Here is a 13,509-nt window from a genome sequence, read left to right as displayed (position 1 = left end):
ATGAGATCCGGCCACATTGAAGGGAGTTGGAAGGGGGAAACCGGAATTCTTGAAAAACATGAAAATCGAGGTATCTTACGAATGGGTGATCGGATCTTAATGAAACTTGATATATAGAAGTATCTTATGTCTCAGATGCTTCATTTTCAATTCGAATCGGATCCGGGGACATGGAGGGTTGATGGGGGGGGGACAGAAATCTTGGAAACCGGAAATCTTGGAAAACGCTTAGAGTGGAGAGATCGGAATGAAGGTTGATGGGAAGAATAAACACAAGTTATAGATACGAGATTGACATAATTGGCACGTATCCGTTCTCTTTGGGGGAGCTGGGGGTTGTTATATGGAAAAATTAGAAAAATTGAGGTATTTTTAACTTAAGAACGGGTGACCGGATCTTAATGAAATTGGATATTTAGAAGTAACTCATGTCTCAGAGCTCTTATTTCAAATCCCGACGAGATATGTTGACATTGGGGGGAGTTGGAGGGGGAAACCGGAAACCTTTGAAAACGCTTATGAATATCGTAGATACGTGATTGACGTAACCGGACTGGATCCGCTCTCTTTGGGGGAGTTAGGTGGTGGGGTTCAATGCTTTGGCGAGTTTGGTGCTTCTGGACGTGCTAGAACGATGAAAATTGGTAGGCGTGTCGGGGAGCTGCACAAGTTGACTTGATAAAGTCGTTTTCCCTGATTCGACCATCTGGGGGGCTGAAGGTAGAGGAAGAATTAGAAAAATGGAGGTATTTTTAACTTACGAGTAGATGATCGGATCCTAATGAATTTTGATATTTAGAAGGACCTCGTGACTCAGAGCTCTTATTTTAAATCCCGACCGACATTAAGCCTCTGATTTTCCTTATAAATCAATCTATTGATTCTTAGAGTTTCGCTAGAGCTCATACCATATTAGTTCTTGGCTCTTGGCTCTTCCGACCTCGTCACAAGTGCCATGTGAGCTCTTAGCTCTTGTTTTTAAGAAAAGAGGAGTTTGAAAGGCAGAAACAAGTTCAAAAACAAACTAGGTGAGTTACGGGAACAACCGGTCAAAGAAGCCCACATCATGGTCTTCTTGAAGGTAAAAAGCCGTCCACTTTTTGTTTTTTTTTTTTTTTTTTGTCAAACCCCACCGCTAGTTCGGGTCTTTAACCCTCGCGTTTTTTTTTTATCGGGCGCTAAGACCTTATAAACATAGCTTGACGTCGTCTCCTTTTGTCGCTATAGGGCTCCCTCAGTCGCTATGGGCCTTCGCACCCTTGTTATCATAATATAGTTTTTTTGTGTGTTTTACTTCCGTTTTTTTTTCTTTTTGGATACAATTTAATGTTTTTATACCTTATCGACGTCCTTCAGTTCTTTTTGTTTTCAGTTTTTTTTTGCATATTTTGTATCTCCTAGGCATAACCTTCATCTCGACTAGAGACAACAAAATGCCAAACGTCAAAATCATACCCTAAACCCCCCTTCTGTTAACCCTATTTCATAGTGAAATTCGATATCCCCTTGACGGAACGTATCCATGGAAGATTCAAGTCAATCAGCCCAGCCGTTGGCGAGATATTATGCAATTTGAACATAATTTGCATTGATTATGGATGGTCAAATCAAACCATGCTCCATGTAACTCACCATTTGTTGTAGGATATATATTTACCTTTTTTGCAAACATTTTTTGCAAGCCTATACCCCTCCCATAATTCTTTTTCTTTTCATTAGTTTTTTTGAGCATCGGTGTCTCTGAAGTAGAAGATAAACTTTGTTAAAATTTCAGCTTGATCGGAGGGAAAGGGTAAAGAGTCTCAAAACCCCTGCCCCTGAACTCTCTCATGTCACCCTTCCTCCACGACGTAAGTTTGAAGGCCCCATGGCCCAAGGAACGTATCCCTCCCAAAATACAAAGTTGATTGGCCCAGGCATTTTAGAACATGACGCATTTTAATTTACCGAACTATGCGTATAGAGAAAAGATTTGAACAAAATAAAAAAAGAAGCTTTTCTTATGGAAGTAAAGAACGAGGTTGAACCTTAAAATGAACAAAATTAATACGATGCAGATTACAGAAGATGTGTCTCCAAAACTAGTTTAAATAAATGAAATATGATATTTTCCAGTGTCTGTAGAATTAAAAAGCAAAGCAAAACAATACCTCTTTGCCGAAAATACAAAACCAACCTAAAAAAGGATTTCGTTTAAGATCAGAAAATTACATCAGTAGCCTAAAGAAAATAAAACACGAATTTATAAGCCTTTCAGTAGTGTTTCGCCAACATAATACCAATAACTTTTAGTATACAAATATAGTTGTCTAAAAAACACAATCAAGTTCATTTTTCGAAAAGAAAAACGCCACTTTCCTTTGGTCCGTCAAGATGGGTGGCCTGAAACCTGCTGTATAAAGATTAAGACCGCGAAAATTTATTTACTATTTATAATTTGCAATCCCTGGATTTTTTACCATTTTTGGGTGGAAATTGGTGCTTCGTCGAACGGAATGGCTGAAAATACCACTTCGCTGTAGCATGATTTCTTTTGTTACTTAAAAAGGGCACTAGATATGGCGAAATCTGTTAATATTAGCCCTCTCCCAACATTCCACGACTGCTGATACGATCGCCCATGGGAAAAAAAGAAGTAAAAAAACTTGTCAAAAAAAAAAAACTTGTCAGTGCTTAAACTGCAAAAAGGTGGTTTTCCTTGTTACTCAGGGTTGGGGACTTCTGTAAGGATTTCTGACCTGGGTGATTCCAATGCTGAATTTCTCATTTTGGCCTGACGTAATTTTCAAGGGGTTTCAGGCTCTTTTTGAAAATGCCCATAAATTTGCTTCCGCATAAACCTTTTACTAAGAAGATTAATTAAAATATTGAATCAGCTTTAAACTTCAATTTTTTATTAAACTATTTTTTATTACTTTTTATTAAACGCATTTTTGAACTTTCTGTTACTATGGGGTGTGGATAACTCATTACTAGGTTGCAGCCATTTCTGTAGCCAAGACCGTATGCAGGGGGATAGGGATGTTTGAATCCCCTCCTCCGCCAAATATTTGTCCGACTCATAAAAACGTAACAAAAGTGAATTTAAACAAATTTTTGATGCGTGTTTTAGTTTTTGTGTAACCCCCTCCCCGAACAAAATCCCGGATAAAGAACTGGCCGTAGCTATTATACAAAGAAGAGAAGGCAGTCCCTTTGCCATGTGTATCGGGTGCGTATGAATCATTGTGTATGTGGAAGAATAAGAGCATTCACAGCTCTAGCGTACAATTTCCGTTAGAAAATAGCTTAAAATAAATTAAAAGGTATAAAGAGCTAAGAGGTTTTAATTTAGTTTTAATGGCAAACAAATACAAAGTAGAAACAATAGGGAAAATCTTTTCAAGACAGTTGAAATCAGTTCTGTGAATATTTCGGCCCTATGTCCAAGGGCCGTCTTCAGCACAATGCCAGAACAAGAGAGAAAACATGCATATATACATAAACGTACATTAAATTGTGAGAATTAAAACTAAATAATGTTATTTAAAAACTTCTTTAAAAACAGCCCTTGCATCCTTACTTCAACGAAGTTCAACCAGGACTGATACAAAGAATGAAGTGAGAATATAAACTCATTCAAACTAAAGAGAACAAAGTGATTGAATGCAATTTCTCAGAGCCAACCTTGCTTTTTTAGAAGCCTGTCTCAAAGGCCTTTTCGTAGCTGGTTCAGTACTATTATAAACCGGTTTAGTAAAATATTTTGTTAGATCGTTTTTAATTAAATTTGAGTATAAAGAATTTAATGAGTATTCCCCTAAGTCCCTGTTCAAAGTAATATTATTATTTATTTTGAGATTAATTTTGATTTATTCTCGAACCACCTGTTTTATCCCCAAATCATTACTGATGAGTGAAGATTTTTCAAAAAGTATCGTGTGGGACGGATTATTAAATATATGCCCACCTAAAGCAGAATCAAAGGAATTGTTGGAACTGTTTAAAATTAATGCCTTGTCTATGTCTTTTTATGCTGTTGTAACCATTTTTCTAAATTCTGATGGGTCCTGCCGACATAGTAATTTCCGCAATCACAGGGTATTTGATAGACCCCTCTTTGGTGAGTAACTGGGGTCTTATCTTTACTGGAATTTAAGAAATTAATGATTTTAAAATTATTAGTAAAAACAACGTACAGATTATTTTTTTTGCAAATATTTTTTAATTTTGTTGTGATCTTTGGGATATACGGAAAATAGACAATATTTGAGGGCTTATCAGTAGCCTCACATTGTGAAATATCTTCTTCGATTTTACAAGAATGTCTTTTTATTCTACGGTTAATTATTTTATTGACAAAAGGAATGGGGTATCCATTACCAAAAATAATATCTCTGATAAAGTTTATTTCTGCATTTATATACGAATCGGAGCAAATATTCAGGGCACGATCAATGAGGGACGTTACAACTGCTCTTTTAACTTATGGGGGGTGATTTGAATTAAAGTGAAGATATCTATTGTTTTGTGTTGGCTTTCGATAGATAGTAAAATCCAGTTTATCAGCATTACGAATAATTAACACATCTAAAAACGGTAGTTTATTTTCAATTTCAACTTCTAGGGTGAACTGCAAATTTCGGTCATAAGTGTTAAGATGATCTAAGAAGCCCCGAAGTTCAGCTTCCTCATAATTCCAAAGTGAAATTACGTCATCCATATAACGACCCCAATAGACGTGTTTTAAAAAATAAGAATTTAATGCCCAATTTTCAAGGTTCTCGACATAAATATTTGCCAGTAGCCCGGATAAAGGTGCCCCCATGGGTAACCCATTTTTTGCTGATAAAAAGAATCGCGAAATTGAAAATACATAGAAAACTTATTACAAATTTTAACCAGAGTCATTAAAACTTCACAATCAATTCCCGTCGCTGAAGCCTCGATTAAGTGGTAATTTTCTTCTATTTTGTTTTTTAATAATTCCTCAGAAATAGTCACATCTATATTTGTATACATGGAAACAATGTCAAAACTACTAACTATTGTGTTTTCTGAAATACTTGTGTTGCTAAGTTTTTCAACCAAATCTGCCGAATTACGAATATAGGAATTTTGAGAATACAATAAAGGTTTGAAAGCTGTGCAAAGCCATTTCCCAATATTGGCAGCAGGGGCTTTAGTACACGCTACGATAGGTCTTAAGGGAATACCCTGTTTATGTATTTTTGGTAAGCCGTAGAGTTTAGGACAGAAACTACCACGGGAAAAAAATTTATTGTATAATTGTGGGGTAATTTTACCATTTTGTTTTAGCTGCTTTAATTCATTTATAATATTATTAGCAAACCGATCAGTAGGATCTTGAGTTATTGTTTTATATGTAATTGTGTCATTTAAATGCGAAAGAATTTTGTTGTCATAGTCTGTCGTATTCATGACAACAAATGTATTGCTTTTGTCTGCTTTACTTAATATAATAGAAGGATCTTGTCGGAGATTAGACAGTATTTTTATATCATGCAAATTTTTCGGTGCGGAAGTGGTAGGAGGCTTAAACTTTTTTCGGCTGTTATAAAGGATATTTATAAGACCAGATCTAACTTCATCAGGGTTAGAAACAGAAGGATAGTGTTTATCCTTCTGTCCTTCATAACACTATCCTTCTGTTTCTAACCCTGATGAAGTTAGATCTGGTCTTATAAATTATCCTTTATAACAGCCAAAAAAAGTTTAAGCCTCCTACCACTTCCACACCAAAAAATTTGCACGACATAAAAATACTATCTAATCTCCGAAGAGATCCTTCTATTATAATAACTAAAGCAGAAAAAAGCAATTCACTTTGTTTTCTTTAGTTTTGAATGAGTTTATATTCTCACTTCATTTTTTTTTATCAGTCCTGGTTGAACTTCGTTGGAGTAAGGATGCTAGGGCTGTTTTAAATTTTTCTTTTAAATAACATTATCTAGTTTTAAGTCTCACAATTTAATGTAAGTTTATTTATATATACATATTTTCTCTCTTGTTCTCGTATTGTGCCGAAGACGGCCCTTGGACATAGGGCTGAAATATTCACAGAACTGATTTCCACTGTCTTGAAAAGATTTTTCCTATTGTTTCTACTTTGTATTTGTTTGTTATGGAAAGGCAGTGTGGTCATCGTCACTATTTTAGTTTTAATGGGGAAACAATAATGCAAAGCATAAACTCGGGAGAAAAGAGATAGCAGCCCCTTCGGTTTTCATTGAATTTACATTTAGAACCGAAGCAAATAAATTTACCCATTAATGCTTTTTGTTGAATTTGTCGTTAATATATGTTGAAAATGGGCTGATACATCGTGAAAAATGTATCTCTTTATAATTAATTTCGTGGAGATTCACATGTAAGTATTTTTTTCTTTTTAATTTATTTGTGTTTTTCTTATTGGTTTTGTTATGTTCATGTTCTTTTTTTTCTGTTTTTCTTCCTATAGCCCGATAGCTTTTTTGGAAATATATACGTACATGCAGATATTGACTATAAAATATTAAGTAAATGCTTAAGTACTAAAAATAAAGGCACAAATTTCAGGGGCGGAAAGAGCCAGAGTTACCGCCCAAAAGACCTATTCACACATTTACTATGCTAAGATAGTATGCTCAGCACCTCAAGCTCTTCCAGAACAACATAAGCCTTGTCCCAATGGTGGGAAATATGCCTTGTTCTCGTGCAAGAATATAAAGCTTTTAGTCACAACACAATTTTCGCTCGATGAGTTTTACTCTGCAAAATTATCAGTTTGCGGCATGAGACGCCATAAATTCAAAATTTTCGTAATATTAAGGCCTCTTCCCATTTTTAAAGACCATAAAACCGATAAAAACAACGAAAGAACATAACACATAATTAAGACAAATCCAGCACCAGGCATTTGTAGGATTATCGATAAGTACATGGCATTACAAGATTTTTACTATATCCCCTATAGTTTCCATACAATTTGCCTCTTTCTTCCTTCTACCATTCCCCTCCCCCTAAAAATTCCTTAACGCGATTTTTTGTATCACTGTAGTCTATGGGGGACAATACATTTCGGATTTATGTCTTTAGAAGGTTAAAATAATTCGTGTCTGACATTTTTAGACATGCTAAATTTAATGACGTAACAGATAAACATAATTTATCCTCTTTTGCTTACCGTTCCTCGCCTGTAGAATTTGACAATTATTTAACCTCCTTCGGAACAGAAATTGCTAAGTTGTACGCATCTAGTCTAAAACATATGAGATAGAAGCAACTTGAGTCCTGTACAACTTGCTGCAATACGGAAAGGGCCAAGTAATATTTCAGAAGGTATAGCCTACTCCACTTAGCATTTGTAAATCATTAAAATTGTTGTGGTAAAACGATCGAAGCGTTGCCCTTGTCTGCATTTGCTATCGATGGGGCAGGAAATTTCAAAGGTCTGAAATCAGCTAATAGCTATAGATTCAACCAAAATAACAGGCTTTACAAGAGCGAATGAGTCGCAAGAACCGAATCCCTTATCATTTTGATCACTTATTGTATACCTGAATTTAATGGGACAGCCTTACTTCCGGCTGTCTCTGGCTATTTGTTTTAGAGACGAAATGAGCAGTTGGTGGCCCAAAAATGCTCATAAAGAAGCCGCCTTCTACCTTCCTACCATTTTGATAGAATTTCAAGGCTCTAGTTACGATAGACGATATAGATAAAAGCACCAAATTTTTTACATTTCAAGCAATAGCATTGTCTGGAATGTGTCTTTTTGGGATTTTCCGAGACTATGTGTGCTCTCCCAGAAACATATCATTGGAAAAACAGTAAAGATAAAACTAGAAGATTTATGCATATGGGAACATATATGAGTGTAGAGAACCAACAAGAAAAAAAACTCCAACCATGATTTACCCCCCTCCTCCGATGAAAAAGCTAGAAAATTGAAACTAATTGCAGAAAAAGTTGAATGAGTTGTACAAAAATTTTGAACCTCCTGAAAAGCAGCATTCGGACAAGGGATCACGAAGTTTCCGGAAAATGTTAAAAACTATAGATCAACCAATAATGCCGAGCAGGGTAGTAAAATAAGGATGAAATCAAAACTGATTAACTCCAGCTTGCTCTCTTTCGGAAGTTCACTTCAGACATTTATCTTTCTATCCAGTGGAATTTATCTTCTTATCCAGCCCCCTCCTGAAATGTCGGTATTTTATTTTTGTTTTGTAAAATTTATCTTGTTGGACTTAGAACATATTTATTTTTTATTTTTCTGACTCTGTAATGTTATTCACAAGCGTTTACTTTTGCACATATCACGTGGGCCTCAGTGCCTAGGATGAGAGGTCAAAAACCTATCGCCTTCTCCCAAAAATGACCTCTGCGATTTCATCATATTGCCTGTATTTTTAAAATAAATTAATTGCTTTTGCACGTTTGAAGGATTTCATCCCCAGAAATAAATTTCTGTGCAGGCTGGTGATTTAGGCACTTGCAAATGAACGGAGATAAAAATTAAGGGTTCTGGATCTAGTCCCCCGGTAAATTCCGCCCAGATACCCTCCCTGGAAATTTCCCCCCCACATGCAAAACTGAGCGGCCAAAGGGAAGGTATGACAAATACAAAGAAGAAGAAGAACAAGAGGTTTATTCAATACAATACAATACAAAATATAATACAAAATGGAAATTCAATCACTTTTTCCCCTTCGAAAGGCTTCATGGCCAGGGATACAAGTGGGATAGTAAAGAAGGGGTTTTGGAATATTTTATTTATATTCAAAAATACACGCGGAACATACGGTGCGGAATATCCTGTAATATTTGGTTTTTACATTTTTTATTCTTAAGATTCTTTTTTTTCGTGTTTTGGGGTGTGGCCACTGTTGAAGGGTTGCCCTATGATAGACAGAGATACCAGCTTGGGACTAAGAAATGCGAGTAATTTCTTCCTATTTGGTACCAACCTATATAGTACCCACCATCAGTTCAACCCTTGTGATTGAGAACGCGTCCACTAGGTCTAGATCAGAAGTTTTTCCGGCTGAATTAACTTAAAGGGGCGTCTTTTAAAATTTAATTTCAATAACTTGGATTTAAATTCCAAGTCATAAACAGGAAAAATTAAGATAGACAGAACCATATGTTTTGCCTATACTTTGGAATTCAGGTAGAATTGTATCATAAAATCCCTTGTTTTTATTTGTCTCACTTTCCCTTTGGTAGCTCAGTTTTAAAAGTGGGGGGATTTTGTGGGGGTAGTTGTAAGTTGTTTGAAGCTTCCGGAGGAGGGTCCGGAGGGGGATTAGATGGACACCAAAATGAATCAACAGTATCGGGAAAAGCTGTTGGTGCTATGGCCAATTTTTATTACATCATAGCTGTAATGGGAGGAGGTAGGGTAGAGGATATACCTCTCAATTGCTCCAAAGAATGAGAATGAATATTTATGAAACAAGATGAATAGGCAGCCCTAGCACTACCAAAGTAAAGCGACATATCTCTTCTATAGATTATTTAATTTGTCCATTTTTTTCCTGGCCCCTTCTCGTGGAATGGATGGTCTTAGACACTCTCGGAGAGGGCTCATTCGATTCAATGTTATAGCACCTTTTTGGAAGTCGACAGTAATTGGAGGGCAACCATCCTCTCTCTACTTAGCATATCTGCAATTTCTCGGGAACGGCCCAGGATTAAAGCTAGAATTTTTAGGTAAAAATGGTGTATCTGTACTTTTTCCGGAAAGTCTTGCGATACCAAGTTAGAACTTTTGGGGAGTGTTGAGTAGTGGGGGCCAAACAGACCTTGAACTGTGACTTGAGGGAGAGAGTAGAGCATTGTAAAAGCAGACTATGTGCATCCAGTTTATCAAGCCCAGGTAGTGCAAAGGAAGAAAGAGATGAGAGAACATTGACTGCTGATGGAGGAAGAAGAAGCTAAAATGTTATGGCTCTAAGCCACCTAACGTTTGACATTTTAAACCCTTCCGGGGAAGGTAACTTCTCCATGTCTTAGTAGCAAGGTAAATCAAAAGACGCTATGTTGTAAGAGACTATTAAAGTAGCGTAGCTGAAATATTTCTTTAGTGGCTTGTTGTAATGTCGAAATTCTTAGGCAATGCTGGAGGCCTAGTGAAACTCGGGTTACGACAAGGGAAAGAGTATAGGGTGGGGAGGGGGCAACAAGTTTCTTTTGCCGATCCAACTAAGTGTTTTTGCACTACAGGCCACTATGGGACCCGTAATTCATTCATGGTTAACTAGCAAGAAAAATAAAAAGATGCTATGTGCTGCCATGTGGTCCAAAAAGTGTATCCGAAGTATCCGGTGAGCATCTTTGGGAAACAAGCTGAAACTATCAGGGAGTGTTGAAGGTAGAATAATTAGATCTTGGATTTTGACTTAGGAAAGGAAAGAGGGGAGGTGTATAAAGATTTAGTCAAGGTGGGATCAAGGCGACCAGGTCAAGGTGAGCAGGTAGGGATTTAATTGAAACTTCTGCAGTGTTTGGGTGTGGATTTCATATTTTGTGTTTTTAACGTGGGGATGTGGGGGGATAGATAAGTGTCTGATGTATATAAATAGTTTTGGTACGATTAACCCCAGTGTAGCTTTGAATTTTTTCACGGTGAAGAAATGACGGAAATCAAAAGACAGTATATTCTCCCAAGTTGTCAAAATGTTGCAAATGTAATATCTAGGGAAATACTTGTGAGATTGAGTCAGAACTTTCAGAGTTTGCCTAAAGAGGGGAATATACACTTCAGATATTGTGTTTAGGGAAAGGGTAAGAGTAACGAAATATTTTTATCTTCTAAATAATACTTTGTCTGAAGAAGAACCGACAACTTTTCTTGAGAGCTGAAAAAGTATATGCGTAAGCTACTAAGTCAAGGAACCATTATGCACCCGAACCCTTGAAAAAAAATAGTACATCCGAAAATGGGCTCAAAGCTTTCTTTTTCTTCCAGATTAGAATTAACTGTAAGCTTTTGTGTTTATTTAGCACCAATAGACTAAATTGTTTAGGATGCAAAAAGGGGTCCCTTATGTTTTGTAACCCCAGCCCGCTTAAAGACGACTCTCTTAAGTTTCTCGTTTAGGTGGACCCCTGTGCTGAAAACAAATTTTACCATAACTTTGGCAGCGTCAGCTTATAACACTCTGAAAGGTGCCCTATCGCCCCCAATGGTTTTTAACTCACAGAGCACGTAGAATGCGTCGGGACTTAATGAAAACCAAAATATTCGAAGGATTGGCTGTGACACCTACAATCAGGTCAGCACATTCTGTTTTCTCAGGTTTGCTTTGAATTACAGGGTCTGCAGACAGAAACAAGGGAACCTCAATGAAGACAAAAGCTACGGACAAATATGTTTTTATTGGTTACGAACACTCAAAAAAGGCCCAACTTCTTTTTAGCTCCGACTGATTAGCAACTATATGCTGGCATATATACTGGATCAAATGAATTTAAGAGGAAAACTTTTTTTTCTGAGGAAAGTGAGCGGGAAAGTCAGTCTAATATTGTCCTTCTCCAATCACCGTGGAACTTTCGGATTAAGTAGACTGCATCAAGGGACCCTACAGAGGACGACAAATTTTGAAGAAAAGTATGGTTATAACGATTTTTTGGGCATAGAATTTCGAATTTCTTTTGCGCTGATCTGCTTGACAATTTCAGGATATTTAGACATTGAAATGATTTCTGGACAAAGGGTATTTCTTTTAAGGCGAAAAATTAATGAAACAAATATGGTTATTGATGTTCTTTTTTTAAGACAATAAGACTTAATCCTTTAACAATCAAGATACATGTATATTCAAGGGTATTTACAGGATAGATTCAGCCCTATAGTAGGCTAGAACAAATTAATTATAATCTCCACTCGCCAAATTTACATAGTAAATTGTTACTGACATTTGTGGAAAACGCGCTATTGTTATTCAGAACTAATGTCTGAGTATTCAAGGTTTGTATTAATGTATATAATGAGTATATTCAAGAGTATATTATGAGTATTCAAGTTGTTTCATTAATGTATATAATGCTAAAGTTTTATTGTTTTAAAAAGTAGAGTTGTGAGAAAGAGTCAAACTTTAGCGTAAAAAGCCGGTTGTTGAGGAGGGGACAGTCCCTTCCATATACGGAATAATTTCTGTTCGCTGAAGTTTTAATGTCACTCCTTACTTTCACTTAAAAAACCTTAATTTATAATTTAATTTCTGAACGTTTTTGAATTAATGTAGGTGTTGATTTTAGATCAAATATAATTAAAGCGAAATTTGCATATTAACTCAATTGTGATGAAAAAAGGGTGGGGGAGGGGGCCTAGTTGCCTTCCAATTTTTTTGGTTACTTAAAACGATCACTAGAAATTTTAACTTTGCTTACGAACGGTTTTATTAGTAATAAGTATAAGTAACTTACAAATTAACTTATATAACGAACTTCTATATTTGTATATTTTCATTACGTATATAAGGGGGTTCGCCCCCTCCTCAATACCTCTGTCTTTACGTTTGAATTTAGTTTGAATTCTCTTCCAATTCTCTAAGAATGACTCCTGAACCACAAAGGCCGTTTAATTAGAATAAATAGCTCTTTTGAAATCGTGTAAAGAGTGAGGCGTTAAGGAGGGGATGAACCCCCTCACATACGCAGTGATTTCTGTTTGTTTCAAGTTCTAATGTTGTTCCTTATTTTCAGTTGAATAATTGTTTTTATTTATTTAATTTCTGAACGTTTTTGAATTGATGATGGATTTGATTTTGACGTAATTTTACTTTTTTTGGCTAAATGGCTTTCTAAAAGTTTTGATAGAAAGATTTTGAGAAAAAGGGGTGAGGAGGGGGCCCTGTTGCCCTAATTTTTCTTATTTACTCCAATAAGCCACTAAATTTTAATTTTGTTTACGAACATTTTTATAAGTAATAGATATACGTAACTTATAGATTAACTTATGTAACGAACATCTATATTCGTATATTTTTATTACGTATATGACAAGGGGGTTAGTTTATACTAAAGTCCAAATTTGGCTCCAATTCTTTAATAATGAACCCTGAACATCAAAAGCCGTTTAATTAGAATAAATAGCGCTTTTGAAATTACCAAAAATACTTTGGCGTAAAGAGTCAGGTATTGAGGAGGGCACAAACCCCCTCATTTATGTAATAATTTCTGTTCGTTTTAAGTGTTAATTTTGCTCCTTGCTTTCAGTTGAAAAGACTTGTTTTTTATTTAATTTCTCATTGTTGTTTTAAATAAAACTGGGAAATCCAGCCCTCTTCATTGATATTCTTTTCCCTCATGATAAATTCCTTCATGGAAAGATCCTCTCACGTAACCATCGACCCCCTCCTCCCACCACCAGAAAAAAGTGTACTATAACTTTTAATTTTCGTTAGAATGAGCCTTCTGGCCACATTCTAGGACCATAGGGTCGGTACGATCACCCCTGAAAAAAACAACCAACAACAAATAAACACGCATCCGTGATCTTCCTTCTGGCGAAAAATGCAA

Source organism: Artemia franciscana, chromosome 8, assembly GCF_032884065.1.
Source record: "Artemia franciscana chromosome 8, ASM3288406v1, whole genome shotgun sequence".
NCBI lineage: Eukaryota > Metazoa > Arthropoda > Branchiopoda > Anostraca > Artemiidae > Artemia > Artemia franciscana.
This window is presented reverse-complemented; position numbering follows the sequence as displayed.